The sequence below is a fragment of the Mizuhopecten yessoensis genome, unplaced genomic scaffold (assembly GCF_002113885.1).
Source record: "Mizuhopecten yessoensis strain PY_sf001 unplaced genomic scaffold, ASM211388v2 scaffold9033, whole genome shotgun sequence".
Classification (NCBI taxonomy): Eukaryota; Metazoa; Mollusca; class Bivalvia; order Pectinida; family Pectinidae; genus Mizuhopecten; species Mizuhopecten yessoensis.
Window position 1 is genome coordinate 243,634 of NW_018407845.1, and position 19,675 is coordinate 263,308.

Consider the following 19,675-nt stretch of genomic DNA (forward strand, 5'->3'; position numbering starts at 1 on the left):
CTGTATGTATTTACCTGGTTTACTGAGATCTGTATGTCACTACCTGGTTTACTGAGATCTGTATGTATTTACCTGGTTTACTGAGATCTGTATGTATTTACCTGATTTAATGAGATCTGTATGTATTTACCTGGTTTACTGATCATGAGATCTGTATGTTTTTACCTGGTTTATGGATATCTACAGGGGTCGACACTAACACTAGTCCGCTAGTCCTGGACTAGTATATTTCAGCAAGGACTAATGAATCACCTAACCTAACTGGTCCTTTGGACTTGTGAAAAATGTGATTACAAAATAAGAATATTTCTTTTTAAAATTTAGAAACCAGCTTAAAATAAGATATATTCCAAGATAGCTGTCAAAATTTTTCATTAACTATTTTAAGTCCCCTACAGTCGATTAAGTTTGATGTTTCGTGCTGTAGATTGCAATGTTTCCTGATCTATATTGATGTGTTTTCCTGATGTACATGGATCTGTATTTATTTACTTTGTATACTCGGATCTGTTATATTCACAGGTAAGTACACCGAACTGTAAGTCAGAAGTCTTATATAGATTTAACAGTTTTCTGTGTTCCAGAATGCTTTTGTGCCATAACAAATAGACTTTGTGATGTGGTGTCTGTCGTCCGTCCGTCGTCCGTCATCTGTCCGTCGTCCATCCGTCAACAATTTCTTTTTAAACGACTTCTTTTTCTTAACCACTGATTCATGGAATTTAACTAAATTTGACTGGAAGTATCCCTAGGTGGTGGTGATTCAAAAATGTACAAATGGTGGGTCTGACCCCCCAGGGGGCTGAGGGGCGTGGCAAAAAGAGGGCAATTTGGCTATATTGCTTTGAGCGACTTCTTCTCTGGAACTTAGAGATGGATATATTAACCATATTTGACTGGAAGCATCCCTATGTGGTGGAGATTCAAAATTGTACAAATGGTTGGGCTGACCCCTCAGGGGGCTGCAGGCGGGGGCCAAAAGGATGCAATTTGGCTATATTGCTACAAACGACTTCTTCTGTAGAACTCTGCACTGGATATCAATCTTATTTAATCAAAAGCATTCATGGAAGGTAGTAATTTAAAATTGTACAAATGGTGTGGCTGACCCCCTAGGGGGCTGATCGACTTCTTTATATCTGGAACTAAGAGATGGATATCAACCATATTTGACTGGAAGCATCCCTAGGTGGTGAGGATTCAAAATTGTACAAATGGTTGGGCTGAGGGTGGGGCCAAAAGGGGGCAATTTGGCTATATTGCTATAAACGACTTCTTCTCTAGAACTATGCCATGGATATCGATCATATTTGGTCGGAAGCGTTCATGGGAGGCAGGGATTCAAAATTGTACCAATTGTGGGGTGACACCCCCCCCCCCCAAGCCCAAGGGGGGGGGCCAAAAAAGTTAATTACTTGGAAACGGTTGAGATCTCCACCATATAACCATATATACAATTGCTGAGTATAAAGAGAAGAATGCACATTTGCTTCCAGGATGGCCCTAGCCAGGGTCTGGCCCCACCCTTGGAGACATAGTCCCTGGGTCATAACTTTGAAATGGTTAAGATCCCCACCCCAAAACTATATATACAATTGTTGGGCATAAAGAGACGAATGCAGTCATGATATTAGAATTGATCCCATGGTCTGCCCCATCCTTGCAGACTTAACCCCTGGGTCATAACTTTGAAACGTTTGAGATCCCCACCCGAAAACTATATACAGTATACAAATGCTGGGCAAAAAGAGACAAATGCAGTCATGATATAAGAATTGATCCTGGGGTCTGGCCACAACCCTAGGGACCTAGTTTCTGAGTCACAGCTTGGAAACAGTTGAGATCCCCACCCCATAACCATACATAAAATTGCTGGGCATGAAAAATCTAATACAGATATGCTACAAGGATTGGCCTCGGGGATTGGCATATTCCCTTGGATCTCATTTGGAGAATATTTTGCGATGATTGCTTAGATATCCAGGTGAGCTATACAGGCCCTCTGGGCCTTGATTTGTTCATTAGTTCCTTTGCCTGTAAATTGCTACAACTGGCTCAGCCGGTAGTTTCTTCATTGATCCAAGCTAAGAATGATTGTGGGGGAGATGGAATGACCAATTCTACCTCATTTTGTGAGAAGCTGCCATCTAAACATGTTCAAAATGGTTATTAGAATCACGAAATTCCTAGCTTTGAATCGAACCACATATCAGTTTACAGGTATTTATGTCACAGCAGTGACATTTGTGTATTTATAGACTGATGTAATACCAGGTGTAATGGTTACTAGTTAGTCTGACTGTTTCTGTGTAGGCAGGCATGTCAGTGCTTAACAAAGACATCAAAATGTGCTGCAGATTTGTATATTGATCATAAATATTTTATTATTTCGAAATTAAACAATTTATTGCAACTCCAGCACTGTTTAGGTATCTCCATTGGTGGTGGGAATAATAATGATAAATGTAAGAGCTTTTCTGGGCAAATGTCTAGTGTGTTCTGAATATAACTGTAACATCAGGGTTATTCATATATATCTGGTATCTACTGCATATCAGTGTAAAGTCAGGATTAGACATAGATCTGGTGTCTACTAGATATCAGTGTGAAGTCAGGTTTGGACATATATCTGGTCTCTTCTGGATATCAGTGTAAAGTCAGGATTAGACATATATCTGGTCTCTACTGGATATCAGTGTAAAGTCAGTATTAGACATATATCTGGTGTCTACTGGATATCAGTGTAAAGACAGGATTAGACATATATCTGGTCTCTACTGGATTTCAATGTAAAGTCAGGATTAGACATATATCTGGTGTCTACTGGATATCAGTGTAAAGACAGGATTAGACATATATCTGGTCTCTACTGGATATCAGGGTAAAGTCAGGATTAGACATATATCTGGTGTCTACTAGATATCAATGTAAAGACAGGATTAGACATATATCTGGTCTCTACTGGATTTCAATGTAAAGTCAGGATTAGACATATATCTTGTCTCTACTCGATATCAATGTAAAGTCAGGATTAGACATATATCTGGTGTCTATTAGATATCAATGTAAAGTCAGGATTAGACATATATCTGGTGTCTACTAGATATCAATGTAAAGACAGGATTAGACATATATCTGGTCTCTACTGGATATCAATGTAAATTCAGGATTAGACATATATCTGGTCTCTACTGGATATCAGGGTAAAGTCAGGATTAGACATATATCTGGTGTCTACTAGATATCAATGTAAAGTCAGGATTAGACATATCTCTGGTCTCTACTGGATATCAGTGTAAAGTCAGTATTAGACATATATCTGGTGTCTACTGGATATCAGTGTAAAGACAGGATTAGACATATATCTGGTCTCTACTGGATATCAGGGTAAAGTCAGGATTAGACATATATCTGGTGTCTACTGGATATCAATGTAAAGTCAGGATTAGGCATATATCTGGTCTCTACTGGATATCAATGTAAATTCAGGATTAGACATATATCTGGTCTCTACTGGATTTCAATGTAAAGTCAGGATTAGACATATATCTGGTCTCTACTGGATATCAGGGTAAAGTCAGGATTAGACATATATCTGGTGTCTACTGGATATCAGTGTAAAGTCAGGATTAGAAATATATCTGGTCTCTACTGGATATCAATGTAAATTCAGGATTAGACATATATCTGGTCTCTACTGGATATCAGGGTAAAGTCAGGATTAGACATATATCTGGTGTCTACTAGATATCAATGTAAAGTCAGGATTAGACATATATCTGGTGCTGGATATCAATGTAAAGTCAGGATTAGACATATATCTGGTGTCTACTGGATATCAGTATTGTTTAACTTTTAGGCCATTGTGATGTAGAACGCACACTGTCAATATGTGATTATATCTAAATGTATACAGAAATGAAGCAGTATTGATTTATAGTTTAGTGTGCAGACTGTTATTCTTTATGGCACAATTTCAGAGTAATTTTTTAAAAATATACAAGTTGTGTTTCACTTCAAATTTGCTTCACACAAGTTTCAAAATATAGTTTGTAATTTTTTTATATCCATTTTGTGTTAATAATTACATTCTACATCATTCTGATCCCCAAAGACAGGTAATTGTATGAGAGCAATTAGCTTTGTTGAAATCGTAAATGTTGAAATAGATTTTTATTTTTATACGTTGACATGTGAACAGTTGAATTATTTCTCTTGGTGTTAAGGTGGAAGAAAGTAATGAGAAAAATGCTGTTTAGACATTGCCTGTACTTTTAACAGCGCTTTTTTTATTCAAATGAGAAGTGTAAATCTTGAAGATGAAAGTATGAAATTGGACATTTGCCAAAGCTTAATTCCAAGCCAGCATTGTAACTGAAAGCTGATAAAAGAGTTCTATTTTGTATTTTTGATAATTCATATTTTTTTTATCTTTGACTACTTTATAGAATTGGAATGCTTAAGTATCTGTAACAGCTAGTTGAATTCTTTTAATTCAGGTCAGTTCTTTTTCTTTATATAAATATACCTGCTCCCATATTCATGAAACCGTTCTCATGTTCAAGCATGGATTTTGTGCTCAAGCATACTTTCTTGTTCCTGTTATAAATAATTTTCAAAATCTTATTTTGTCAAAGTTTTAAAGAAAATTTGAAGAGACTCGAAGCCGAATACTGTTTTCAATATTTATTATTGACGTTTTGTTCGTTGACATGATTTAGGTGAGTTACAAGAAAGCTGGCTTGAGCACAGAATCAATGCTTGAGCATGAGAACGGATTCATGAATACGGGCCCAGGTCTAGGTTCTTATCAAAGGTATTAGCATTACTGTCGTATTGTGACAAAGATACAGTGGCTGGGAAAGGACATTGGAAAGAAAATATAAATATTCTGAGGGAACACAATATTATTTTACCTGAGTGCAATGATTGCAAACGAACTTAATATTATAGTGAGGAATGCAGTATTGCAAGGGAACAAAGAAATATTTCATGTGACAGTAATTGTTTAGAAAACAAATTGAGAAATTAATTATTCAATACTCGGTAAGGAACAGTCAATTTTCCCCAATTTTAGGTAGGTGGTATTTCATTAAGACATATAATGAAATCTTGAAAGAAATTGTGGAGCATAAATGTTCTTATTATAGAAAAACGAGACAGTGAATAAATGATTGGAGATGTCGAGGAGTAGCAATAGGTACAGACAGCTTGGTAGTTTATACAAGTTATAGAATGTTAAAGTATCCATGTGCCCTATAATAGTTAGCTTGTCTGTCTGTCTGTCTGTATGTCTCTCTGTATGTCCTACAGTCTGTATGCATGTCTGTCTGTATGTATGTCTCTCTGTATGTCCTACAGTCTGTATGTATGTCTGTCTGTATGTCCTACAGTCTGTATGTATGTCTGTCTGTATGTCCTACAGTCTGTATGTATGTCTGTCTGTATGTCCTACAGTCTGTATGTATGTCTGTCTGTATGTCCTACAGTCTGTATGTATGTCTGTCTGTATGTCCTACAGTCTGTATGTATGTCTGTCTGTATGTCCTACAGTCTGTATGTATGTCTGTCTGTATGTCCTACAGTCTGTATGTATGTCTGTCTGTATGTCCTACAGTCTGTATGTATGTCAGTCTGTATGTCCTGCAGTCTGTATGCATGTCTGTCTGTATGTATGTCAGTCTGTCAGTCTGTCTGTAAATCCTGCAGTCTGTCTGTATGTCTGTCTGTATGTCTGGCAATTTTTGCCTTCAGCACAGTAACTTGCCTATTTGCTGTCGGATATTGGCCAAATTTTGTGTGTGGCCTCATATCCATAAGACCTCATTTGGGTTTAATAACCAGGAAAATCTCTTTCTCTATTCAATTATCCAATAGGATAAACAACACAAAATACAGAAATGTATTTCACTGCGACAGAGGCACTGCGACTGATTTATTAAACAAATCATTTTCATACACAACAATGCGTGTTATGGACATAAAGCATGTATGCACCTACAAAAAAAGGATTGCATTAAATTATAGATTTATCCGTTGTGAATACACTTCCAGATTACTCCCTATATCACTGATTACCAATATATGTATATCAGATATAAAATTAATCTAATTGTAAATTCTATTTCCGCCAAAACTCACTCCCAATTTTTAATTATGTAAAAATTAACTTTCGCGTCTACCTGCCGCTACCCGTATCCCCTGAATGACATGTACACGTACAGGTAACACGCGGTTGGGATTTGCACGTGCAAATCACAGAACATCACGCCACCTATTGGCACTGTATAACATTGAGAAAATAATTTCAACCTAATTCCTACCCGTCAAACGGTTGAAATTATATCAATATTTGGAAGAGTTATGGGACTTTGAACTCCAAAATTTCTGATTTTATTACCTTCCACACACAGAAATATGATTTTTTTTTAATTGACATGGTGATACCCTTTGATATGTAGATGTGCAACAGGAAAAAGTCACTATATATATATAAAGGTCAATATTACTGTAACATAAAATAGACCATGGGGTGGTGTTGGGGGACAATCAGGCTCATGGGGGCCCTTGCTGACCTGTCAGTGTTCTAGTTTATACTTTGGGTGACAGGCCCTGAGAATGTCGACAGTAAATAGTCAACAAATAGGGGTATTTGGGATATATGTTGTATGCAAAAAACATTTTCTGATCTGATTTTGAAAACAAAATCTGAAGAGGATTGAATATTATGCTGGAGCAATCATCTATATGTATGTAATATTCCAGCGCAACGCTATGAGTCATCAAAGAGTTTAGTGAAATTGAACTAAAAAAGTTATGAACTCTCTGTATTATTATGCAGGTAAAATGATGCTTTTTTGAAGAAAAACTTCTAAAAATGGATTTTTAAACTGTTGCTAATAAAAGCTTTTACATTACTTCCATAGATGGGCACAGACTTCTGTTTAACCTAGAAAAGCTGTATCGTGCAGGAGACACACTCCATGCAACAGATCCTTCTGTCTCAAGCCTGTCACACTCAAAAATACATTATCAGCTCTACGAATTAATCAGTTGACTTTTCTTCAAAGCATTTCATTAGCAAGATAACATAAGAAATCATACATTGATTGGATGAAAGATTGTAATTGACAGAAATGTTTGTAAAATCAGAGAAATAAACATATATACATATTATATTGTGGTTACTCTACTTGGTGCCAAAGTTATCTGAATTTTTATTAAGATGACCATGCTTGTGAGATAAGGTTATTAATGGGTGAATTATTCACAACATGGCAGAATATTGGCAGTGTGTACCTGCAGTTAGCCCTTCTTACCACAGTACCACAAACACGTACATGTCAGAGTAATTCCTACAGACTTTGGAGCAAGTCTTTAATGGAGGAAGACATTATGTTGAACTATTTCATCTGTCCAGCTGAGAGAAACAAAATCAATAGGCAAAATACAGATAGTTTCCACTGAATGAGATGCTAGTGTCATGATTTTCATTACACAGATAGTTTCCACTGAATGGGAGGCTAGTGTCATGATTTCTTCTTACAGATAATTATCACTGGATGGGAGGCTAGTGTCATGATTTCTATTACAGAAAGTTTCCATTGAATGGGAGGCTTATGTCATGATTTTCATTACACAGATAGTTTCCACTGAATGGGAGGCTAGTGTCGTGATTTTCATTACACAGATAGTTTCCACTGAATGAGAGGATAGTGTCATGATTTTCATTACACAGAAAGTTTCCACTGAATGAGAGGCTAATGTCATGATTTTCATTACACAGATAGTTTCCACTGAATGCGAGGCTAGTGTCATGATTTCTTCTTACAGATAATTATCACTGGATGGGAGGCTAGTGTCATGATTTCTATTACAGAAAGTTTCCATTGAATGGGAGGCTTATGTAATGATTTTAATTAAACAGATAGTTTCCACTGAATGACAGACTTAAGTTTCATGATTTTCATTACACAGAAAGTTTCCACTGAATGAGAGGCTAATGTCATGATTTTCATTACACAAATAGTTTCCACTGAATGGGAGGCTAGTGTCGTGATTTTCATTACACAGATAGTTTCCACTGAATGAGAGGCTAGTGTCATGATTTTCATTACACACATAGGTTCCACTGAATGGGAGGCTAGTGTCATGATTTTCATTACACAGATAGTTTCCACTGAATGACAGACTTAAGTTTCATGATTTTCATTACACAGATAGTTTCCACTGAATGAGAGGCTAGGGTCATGATTTTCATGACACAGATAGTTCCCACTGAATGAGAGTCTAGTGTCATGATTTTCATGACACATATAGTTTCCCCTGAATGAGAGGCTAGTGGCATGATTTTCATTACACAGAGAGTTTCCACTGAATGAGAGGCTAGGGTCATGATTTTCATGACACAGATAGTTCCCACTGAATGAGAGTCTAGTGTCATGATTTTCATTACACAGATAGTTTCCACTGAATGAGAGACTTAAGTTTCATGATTTTCATTACACAGATAGTTTCCACTGAATGAGAAGCTAGTGTCATGATTTTTATGACACAGATAGTTTCCATAGAATGAGAGGCTAGTGTCATGATTTTCATGACACAGATAGTTTCCACTGAATGAGAGGCTAGTGTCATGATTTTCATTACACAGATAGTTTCCACTGAATGAGAGGCTAGTGTCATGGTTTTTATTACACAGATAGTTTTTACTGGACGGGAGGCTAGTGTCATGGTTTTTATTACACAGATAGTTTTTACTGGATGGGAGGCTAGTGTCATGGTTTTTATTACAGATAGTTTTTACTAGATGGGAGGCTAAGTGTTGTGGTTTTTAATACATCAACACTTTCCTCTGATGGGAGACCCTGTCTACCAAAAACACACTTTCTGGAACCAACAATAGTTTACTAATGACAATAGTTTACTAATGACAATAACAATAGTTAACTAATGACAATAGTTTACTAATGACAATAGTTTACTAATGACAGTAGTTTACTAATGACAATAGTTTACTAATGACAGTAGTTTACTAATGACAATAGTTTACTAATGACATATATGTTTACTAATGACAATAGTTTACTAATGACAGGTTTACTAATGATAATAGTTTACTAATGACAATAGTTTACTAATGACAGTAGTTTACTAATGACAATAGTTTACTAATGACAATAGTTTACTAATGACAATAGTTTACTAATGACATTAGTTTACTAATGACAATAGTTTACTAATGACAATAATTTACTAATGACAATAGTTTACTAATGACAATAGTTTACTATCGACATATGTTTACTAATGACAATAGTTTACTAATGACAATAGTTTACTAATGACATGTTTACTAATGACAATAGTTTACTAATGACAATAGTTTACTAATGACAATAATTTACTAATGACAATAGTTTACTATCGACATATGTTTACTAATGACAATAGTTTACTAATGACAATAGTTTACTAATGACATGTTTACTAATGACAATAGTTTACTAATGACAATAGTTTACTAATGACAATAATTTACTAATGACAATAGTTTACTATCGACATATGTTTACTAATGACAAGAGTTTACTAATGACAATAGTTTACTAATGACATGTTTACTAATGACAATAGTTTACTAATGACAATAGTTTACTAATGACAATAATTTACTAATGACAATAGTTTACTAATGACAATAGTTTACTATCGACATATGTTTACTAATGACAATAGTTTACTAATGACATGTTTACTAATGACAATAGTTTACTAATGACAATAGTTTACTAATGACAATAATTTACTAATGACAATAGTTTACTATCGACATATGTTTACTAATGACATGAGTTTACTAATGACATGTTTACTAATGATAATAGTTTACTAATGACATATGTTTACTAATGACATGTTTACTCATGACATATGTTTACTAATGACAATTGTTTACTAATTACAATAGTTTACTAATGACATGTTTACTAATGACATGTTTACTAATGACATATGTTTACTAATGACATGTTTACTAATGACAATAGTTTACAAATGACATATGTTTACTAATGACAATAGTTTACAAATGACCTATGTTTACTGATGACAATAGTTTACAAATGACATGTTTACTAATGATAATAGTTTCCTGATAACAATAGATTACTAATGACAATAGTTTACTAATGACAATAGTTTACTAATGACAATAGTTTACAAATGACAATAGTTTACTAATGACATATGTTTACTAATGACAATAGTTTACAAATGACATATGTTTACTAATGACATGTTTACTAATGATAATAGTTTACTAATGACAATAGTTTACTAATGACAATAGTTTACCAATGACAATAGTTTACAAATGACATATGTTTACTAATGACATATGTGTACTAATGACAATAGTTTACTTATGACAATAGTTTACTAATGACATATGTTTACTAATAACATATGTTTACTAATGACATGTTTACCAATGATAATAGTTTACTAATGACAATAGTTTACTAATGACATGTTTACTAATGACAATAGTTTACTAATGACATATGTTTACTAATGACAATAGTTTACCAATGACATATGAATTAGTTTTAAAATTGCAAAGTGGTAGAAGCTTTCATTGTTCAGGTTAGATTTCCTGATTTGCCATCTGTGTGTAAACCATTTAGAATAAGCAAGATACAGGCCTTTTGGGTCTGTTGTGTGTGTCTTTACTTTGCCTTACTTTCTCTACCATACAGGCTCTCATGTGTTGTTGTCAAAAACAGGAAGACAAGCAGAATTCTCTGATTGCATATCAGTAGGTTCTTGTTGTTTAATTATTTAGAAGCTACAAATGTACTTGTGTTCTGATAATGCCATGCTTATCAGAATTTATGGTATGAAATTATATATCCTTTCATGCATTCTAAGGTAAACAATGGCTGTTTTTAGCATTTAAATTGTGTTTAAAATACTCACAACAAGTGCTTTGTGTTTAGAGGTCTGTACAGAAGACATTACAAAGGAAATTGGAAAACCTAATTCTGTTTAGAAAATTTGTTTTGTTGTGATCATGCAGACAGTGGATTGAAGAATTTTAAAAATGGTCTTGTGATGTAATTGGTAGCTATAGGTACGGTGGAGAAGAAAATATCTGGGGAGGAATCGTGCCAGTCATGTCGTAAATAATGACTGCGATTTGGTTGCCTTGTAATTGCTGAAGAGTTAATTGCAATAAGTGAAAGCGCTAAGTTGAAGGCTGTATATATTTAGTTTTAACGACACTCCATAATCACGACATTAATTCTGTTGTCAAAAGTTACATTTAAATCTCATCTCTTATTGGTGGAACGTTTTTTATTTACATCAGAAAATTGATTGGTTTCAGATGTCCCTTTCATTAACCTATTTATTGTGAAGATTGACGGAGATACAGACTAGAGTGATATAGACTTGCTATTAAACAGCTGGTAACATCTGTTATTCATGGCTCTCATAGAAAATATAATCATTTTCAGGAAGTTTTACTTTATATTTCCCGAGCTATTGTGGTATATCAACGCTGTGTCTTATAGATCCTTGTATAACGCTAATCTCCTCGTAGAGATCCTTGCCTACATCATTACTCTTAATCAAAGTAACGACACTTATAGGCATCGGAAATCATTTTTCGTTTTATATATGATCCATTAAGTATCTAGTTAGTCTTTAACAACAAATAAATGAAAACTTATTTACTGACTTTTATTTAATTTAAGGTCCTTAGTTTTACAGTTGCTCTTTAAGTATTTGACAGTTAAACATTTTATTCCAACTGCTTCCCCTTGTAAACCCTGGATTATAGTAGGAATGTTATGTTCAAGTTTTGCAAATACTTACCTGCATCTTTTAAGCAAAGGTAAATTTCATAACAAGTAAAATTGTCTATAGAATAGTTATTGTAGATTCAATAAACCATCTGTAGAGAAGACAAAATACATTCCTAATAAATTTACAATTTTAAAAATATAACAGTTATCCTTCTAATCATATCATTTTATAAGAGGTTGTCGACAAGAATCTGGCTCTGGGCCTGGGCTGCTGGAGACTGCATTAAAGAGTGAAGCTGCTGTTTTCAAGTATCGTCATAGTATATCCGCTCTCACCAGCCTTATTGCAGGCCTCGTTGGCCTTTTGTTTTCCGGGATGGTATTCTGAGCCTGTGTAAATTTGGCAGAGAAACCCTATAATGACTTTTAACTCGGCAGCGTTTGCTTTGTGCAATTTCAGCATGCATTATTAGTTGGCATATTGATTTTAAGACAGGATTATAATTTTTATTCCAGACACGAAAAAGATAAACACCCTCATTTTACTCCTCCCCCTATTCCCACCCCCATTCTTGGGAACACGCCATCCTATATCAGTCAATCTCCAGACACTATGGAGAGTGAACAGTGTTTAGGATGGCAATGTAATTGATGATGCAGTGGACATGTCGATAGACATGGTATAGCTGACTGAATGTTTAGAGTCAGTCACTTACCAACAATACCAGACTTCAGACAATTTTGTTGTACAACATACAATGCTCTAGCTCTAACTGTAGAGCTGTCTATATCAGTTTTATTAACAAGTGACATTTTTCAAATTGATATTTCGACAACCCACAAATGATGTTTTTAATCTGACAGTGATTATGTAAAACTTAATTTCTTTTTCACCTGGTTTGTCACATTCATTGGAAAAATGAATTTTCAAGAAGTCTTACCAGTCATATTGGTCCATTACCAACAGTCGCCTAGTGACTTTCTGTTAAAGTACTCTGTCATGTTCTTCTGTACATAACATTCTGTCAACACGTGTATATTATATTAACCATATTTCATAGCAATGTAGCAGAAAAAGACTGGGTAGATGGCAGGCAACCAGGTAACCCTATTGGTAGAGCGTTCGTTTAGAATTTGGAGGGTTCTGGGTTCAAATCCCGGTCTGGCCAATTGCATGGTATAGGGTCTCTTGTGTCCTCCGGGTCGAAGAATTTATTGTAGAAGGGAAAAATGTAGCGGAAATGGACTGCTTTGATCGATGTGTGTCTATCTAGAGTGCGGAAGGTCCCAGGTTCGAATCCCGGTGTAGTATGGTAATATGAAGGCCATGATGAAATGAACCACGGTTCATAACACCATGCTTCACAATACCATTCTACACTGGTCTGGTCATTGCATTTTCCTTTCCTGATAAAAATTTGGTGACCAATGAAATATAACCGTGGAAGGTGGTATATGGTCTTGTATGTCTTCAGGGTCAAAGAATTAATTGAAGGAGGGGGAGTGTAGCGGAAATTATCTGGGTCAATCCGCTAGAGAATTATCATGTCCTTATCATTAGGATGCACGGTAGTCTAGTGGTGGGACGCTGGGATCGTGACCAAAGAGTTGCTGGTTCAAGTCAAGGCATGGTACTGTGTTGTATCTGTTCCATTCTACTCAGCTGTAAATGAGTACGGGGTTGGGCAGCGCTAGAACTGTTGAATGCTAGCTGTTAGCGCCGAAATGGCAGCACCTGCTGTATGCTCCCCAGGAAATAAGAAAAGATATTGGCAGGTTGCAAAGACCCTATAACCACAAATAATAATTTGGGAACCGCTTTGAGACGACCTACGAACTAGGTTGTGATAATGCGGTATATTAGAACCTCAAATTATTATTACCATTATTTATGTCACTGAAAAATATAGACAGACCCCTATACTCTTTGATACCTATGAAAGTCAGCAGAACATTTCCGAAGTATTGATTGAATATTCTGGGAAATGTAACTACCTGAAGTTCTGCAGATATAGGTACAGAGAGGTTGTGATATAGACGGTCAACTTGATACCTTGTTCGCTGTTACAAACACTAGAACTACACTGCATGAAGAGTGTAGGGAGGCCACTAAACACCCAATTTACAGCACAGACATAGTCTAGGATGATATTGGGCTAAATGATGATTGAGGAGTCTGTATTTGGACACATTTGTCCTCAAACAACCTACCATATATTTTGATTATTTCCTGCCGGAATAGACACATAAAGTTCTCTTTATTCCTCTCCAAAGGTATAACTTGTGATAATACTTGTACAATTGGTATTCATATATATATATAAGTATATACATTGAGATCCAGGAACTCATATCATCCGTAGAAATCACTACGTCCATGCTGAGAGTATCGAGCGATTGACCTGCAAAATCCATACCTTCTTTTTGAAAGGGTGGGTTGGTGTATTGATAGCTGTGGATATTTCTAGGCAAGGCATTTTGTTGTAGGTCCTGATTTCAAGGCCTAGACATGGTATGATCCATAAAATTGTCTTCTCCACTTGTGTTTCTATATGATATATATTATATATCTATATATCTGCCGCAGGTATTTATGAAAGTAATTGTACTAAAAGTTTCATTTTCAAAGTCTTGTTGGTTTATTGATATCATTTTAGGTAAGTAATTGTTTTCTTCTCAATCACCTTCACACTTGTGATCAGCTCCTGAGATGAATGTGATGATTTTCAGTATTGCCTCCAAGTCCCTATGGATGGACCTCTGTCCTGGCCTTTCAGTTTCTTCTCTTACCTGTACCATTGCTTTGTATTCCTGTCTCTTGCTCAGTGGTTGTATGCCTGACAGCCCCATTCTATCGCCTGCATTGCTGTTGACAGCATTATCCATGTTTTGATTCTAAGAGCTGGTTTCTGAACTATATTCATGAGCATTTGGTGCAGCTTACCTGCTGTCATCAATGAGCTGGACCAGTAATCACGATGTGGCCGTAACTACCTGAGAGACTGTCTTGAGGATCGGTTCATTATTGCCCAATTGTGATCCTGCCCGTGCATGTTGTTTAGTTTACTTCTGACACAGATTTTTGTTTTCATTTTATGTTGTTCAATACCATACACTTGTCAGGAATGACTCCCTATATGTTTACTGAACTTTGAATTTCAGATCAGTTTCCCCGTAGGACTTGTGCAAAGAGTGTGAAGAAAGTGACTGCTCTTCTCCCCCTTGATGGTGTCACACCAATCTTTTGCCAACGCTGAGACTTTGTGTACGGTAAGTCACATTCTGCATGTTGCAGTGGTTACAATAATAGCTTTGCAGTGTTCCAGAAATTATCAACAGTACTAGTATGGACTGCTTTAGACAGTTCTGGTTATAGAATGTTGGTGAAGAATATGTATAGGGTGGACAGGAATATTTCTTCCTGTGGAACCCTTTGGCCCAACTTTAGGCCAAACTTCTGTTGGGCAGGTAAAACTTAGTCCACTGGGTCATGTTCCTATGTCACCGTATTATAGTAACTTGACAAAAAGTTTGTATTCCATACCTTATCGAAAGCTTGAATTCTGCTGTCATCACTAAATTTCACCAGTGCAAACTTATGACCTTAGCTGTTAATGTTAAACAATATTACCAGGTAAACCAAAAGTTAAACTGGTCCTCTTTTTTTCAGAACTGGCATCATGGTACTTTCTTACACCATTGAGGTTTCTTTCCATGTCTCTAACTAGTAAGATTGAAAATGTCCAAAAGTTTATCAAGGTGTGACTGTGTTGTAGTGTTATCAACTGTACCTGGGGAATTCTCCTCAAGTTCAGAATAGTATTCAGTTTTGCGATGGTAAACTTACTCTGCTTGGCTTCCTGTACAAACTTCTCTTCTTCTTCTTTTTCCACTAAACTCCTTTTGAAGAAGAATGGTTGATCTTATTCTTCTTAAAGGGTGGCCGTCTGTCTCATGTTACCCTCCTTGTTGACCACTTCTGTTCATTCTCCATGCTGAGGCTCACTCTTCTATCGCACACTGCCTATTCTCTTGCAAAGATCTTAGGTACTAGGCTTGGCTATTTCTTCTAGTTTGCAATTGGTGCTATTCACTGCTCCTAATGGGCTGGCCTTTACTAGTTTGTGGACATCAGTCAACACTGAGTGTCATCTTTCTTGTCTAGCCTGTACCAGGTTGTGGACATCAATCAGTCAACACTGAGTGTCATCTTTCTTGTCTGGCCTGTACCAGGTTGTCAACAATCAGTCTCAGTTCTCTTTTTTATCTAGTCTGTATTAGTTTGGTGACATTTCCGAGTCCAACACCAGTCCAAATCAAGTCCTGCTGGTCGAGCCTTTACCAGGTTGTGGACATTTCTCAGTCCAACACCAGTTCTGGTCCTGCTTACTGCTATACTGGTCAGGCCTTTATCAGGTTGTCGACATTTCCCAGTGCCACACCAGTCCCTGTCTTGCTGGTCGGGCTTTTACCAACTGGTTGTCGGCGTCCGTCCGGCGTCAATATTTTACTTTGAACGTCTTCTCCTTAATAACCAAAATGCCCAGGGTAATGATATTTGGCCAGTAGCATGCTGAGATGAAGGGCTACAAAGTTTGTTCAAATGAATGACCTTCACCTATATTCAAGGTCACAGGGGTCAAATATGTTTAAAACCTTAAACAACTTCTTCTGAATAACCAAAATGCCCAGGGTGATTATATTTGGCCATTATCATGCTGGGGTAAAGGGCTACAAAGATTGTTGAAATGAATGACATACCTTCACCTATATTCAAGGTCACAGGGGTCAAATATGTGAAAAACATTCAACAACTTCTCAATTACCTAAATGCCCAGGGTAATGATATTTGGCCAGTAGCATGCTGAGATGAAGGGCCACAAAGTTTGTTCAAATGAATGACCTTCACCTATATTCAAGGTCACAGGGGTCAAATATGTTAAAAACATTCAACAACTTCTTCTGAATAACCAAAATGCTCAGGGTGATGATATTTGGCCATTATCATGCTGGGGTAAAGGGCTACAAAGATTGTTGAAATGAATGACATACCTTAACCTATATTCAAGGTCACAGGGGTCAAATATGTTTAAAACCTTAAACAACTTCTTCTGAATAACCAAATTGCCCAGGGTGATTATATTTGGCCATTATCATGCTGGGGTAAAGGGCTATCAAGATTGTTCAAATGAATGACCTTCACCCACATTCAAGGTCACAGGGGTAAAATATGTTAAAAACTTTAAACATCTTCTTCTCAATAACCAACATGCCCAGGGAGATAATATGTGGCCAGTAGCATGTTTGGGTGAAGGGCTACAAAGTTTGTTCAAATGAATGGCCTTCAATTATATTCAAGGTCACAGGGGTCAAATATGTTTAAAACCTTAAACAACTTCTTCTGAATAACCAAATTGCCCAGGGTGATTATATTTGGCCATTATCATGCTGGGGTAAAGGGCTACAAAGATTGTTGAAATGAATGACATACCTTAACCTATATTCAAGGTCACAGGGGTCAAATATGTTAAAAACATTCAACAACTTCTCAATTACCTAAATGCCCAGGTTAATGATATTTGGCCAGTAGCATGCTGAGATTAAGGGCTACAAAGTTTGTTCAAATGAATGACCTTCAAATATATTAAAGACTGGTTGGAATTCAATTAAATTTGACTGGAAGCATCCCTAGGTGGTGGAGATTCAAAATTGTACAATGGTGGGGCTGACCCCCCAGGGGGCTGAGGGGCGGGGCCAAAAGGGGGCAATTTGGCCATATTGCTTTAAGCGACTTCTTCTCTGGAACTAAGAAATGGATATCAACCATATTTGACTGGAAGCATCCCTAGGTGGTGCTGATTAAAAATTGTACAAATGGTGGGGCTGACTCCCCAGGGGGCTTAGGGGCAGGGCCAAAAGGGGGCAATTTGACTATATTGCTACAAACGCCTTCTTCTGTAGAACTGTGCACTGGATATCAATCATATTTGATCAAAAGCATTCCTGGGAGGCAGGGATTTAAAATTGTACAAATGGTGTGGCTGACCCTCCAAGGAGCTGAGGGGCAGAGCCAAAAAGGGTATTTGGCTATACTGCTTTAAGCAACTTCTTCTCTGTAACTAAGTGATGGATATCAACCTTATTTGACTCGAAGCATCTCTAGGTGGTGGAGATTCACAATTGTACAAATGGTTGGGCTGACCCCCCAGGGAGCTGCGGGGCAGGGCCAAAAAGGGTAATTGGCTATACTGCTTTAAGCGACTTATTCTCTGGAACTAAGTGATGGATATCAACCTTATTTGACTGGAAGCATCTCTAGGTGGTGGAGATTCAAAATTGTACAAATGGTTGGGCTGACCCCCTAGGGGGCTGAGGGGCGGGCCCAAAAGGGGGCAATTTGGTTATATTGCTATAAATACTTCTTCTGCAGAACTATGCCATTTATATTGATCATATTTGGTCGGAAGTATTCATGGGAGGCAGGGATTCAAAATTGTGCAAATGGTGGTGCTGACCCCCTGGGCTAAGGGGTGGGGCCAATAAAATGTATTACTTGGAAATGGTTGAGATCCCCACCATATAACCATAGTTACAATTGCTGAGTATAAAGAGAAGAATGCACATTTGCTTCCAGGATGTCCCTAGGGTCTTGCCCCACCCTTGGAGACATAGTCCCTGGGCCATAACTTGAAAAAGGTTGAGATCCCCACCCCAAAACTATATATACAAATTCTGGGCAAAAAGAGACAAATGCAGTCATGATATTAGAATTGATCCTGGGGGTCTAGCCACAACTCTAGGGATCTAGTTACTGAGTCAAAGCTTGGAAACAGTTGAGATCCCCACCCCATAACCATACTTAAAATTGCTGGGCATGAAAAATCTAATATAGCTATGCTACAAGGATTGGCCTTGGTGTCTGTCATATTCCCTTGATCTCATTTGGAGAATATTTTGCCATGATTGCTTAGGTATCCAGGTGAGCGATACAGGCCCTCTGGGCCTCTTGTATTAAAGGTCACAGGGGTCAATTGTCTTAAAAGCCTTTAAACAACTTCTTCTGAATAACCAAAATGCCCAGGGTGATGATATTTGGCCATTAGCATGCTGGGGTAAAGGGCTATCAAGATTGTTCAAATGAATGACCTTCACCTATATTCAAGGTCACAGGGGTCAAATATGTTAAAAACATTCAACAACTTCTTCTGAATAACCAAAATGCACAGGGTGATGATATTTGGCCAGTAGCATGCTGAGATGAAGGGTTACAAAGTTTGTTCAAATGAATGACCTTCACCCACATTCAAGGTCACAGGGGCCAAATATGTTAAAAACTTTAAACATCTTCTTCTCAATAACCAAAATGCCCAGTGAGATAATATGTGGCAGTAGCATGTTTGGGTGAAGGGCTACAAAGTTTGTTCAAATGAATGACCTTCAAATATATTAAAGGTCACAGGGGTCAATTGTCTTTAAAAGCCTTTAAACAACTTCTTCTGAATAACCAAAATGCCCAGGGTGATGATATTTGGCCATTAGCATGCTGGGGTAAAGGGCTATCAAGATTGTTCAAATGAATGACCTTCACCTATATTCAAGGTCACAGGGGTCAAATATGTGAAAAACATTCAACAACTTCTTCTGAATAACCAAAATGCACAGGGTGATGATATTTGGCCAGTAGCTAGGTGAGATGAAGGGCTACAAAGTTTGTTCAAATGAATGACCTCCACCCATATTCAAGGTCACAGGGGACAAATATGTTAAAAACTTTAAACAACTTCTTCTGAATAACCAAAATGCCCAGGGTAATGATATTTGGCCAGTAGCATGCTGAGATAAAGGGCTACAAAGTTTGTTCAAAT

General features: G+C 36.8%; 1 protein-coding gene across 1 annotated transcript in view; it reads left to right on the forward strand.

Moving 5' to 3' along the window:
* The window catches only part of LOC110457170 (complexin-like), a 174,984-nt gene that overhangs the window by 5,979 nt on the left and 149,330 nt on the right, over positions 1 to 19,675 (forward strand). The window contains exon 2 of the mRNA XM_021508306.1: positions 14,973 to 15,080. The gene's annotated coding sequence lies outside the window, so the exon portion shown is untranslated. The remainder of the gene's footprint in view (positions 1 to 14,972; positions 15,081 to 19,675) is intronic.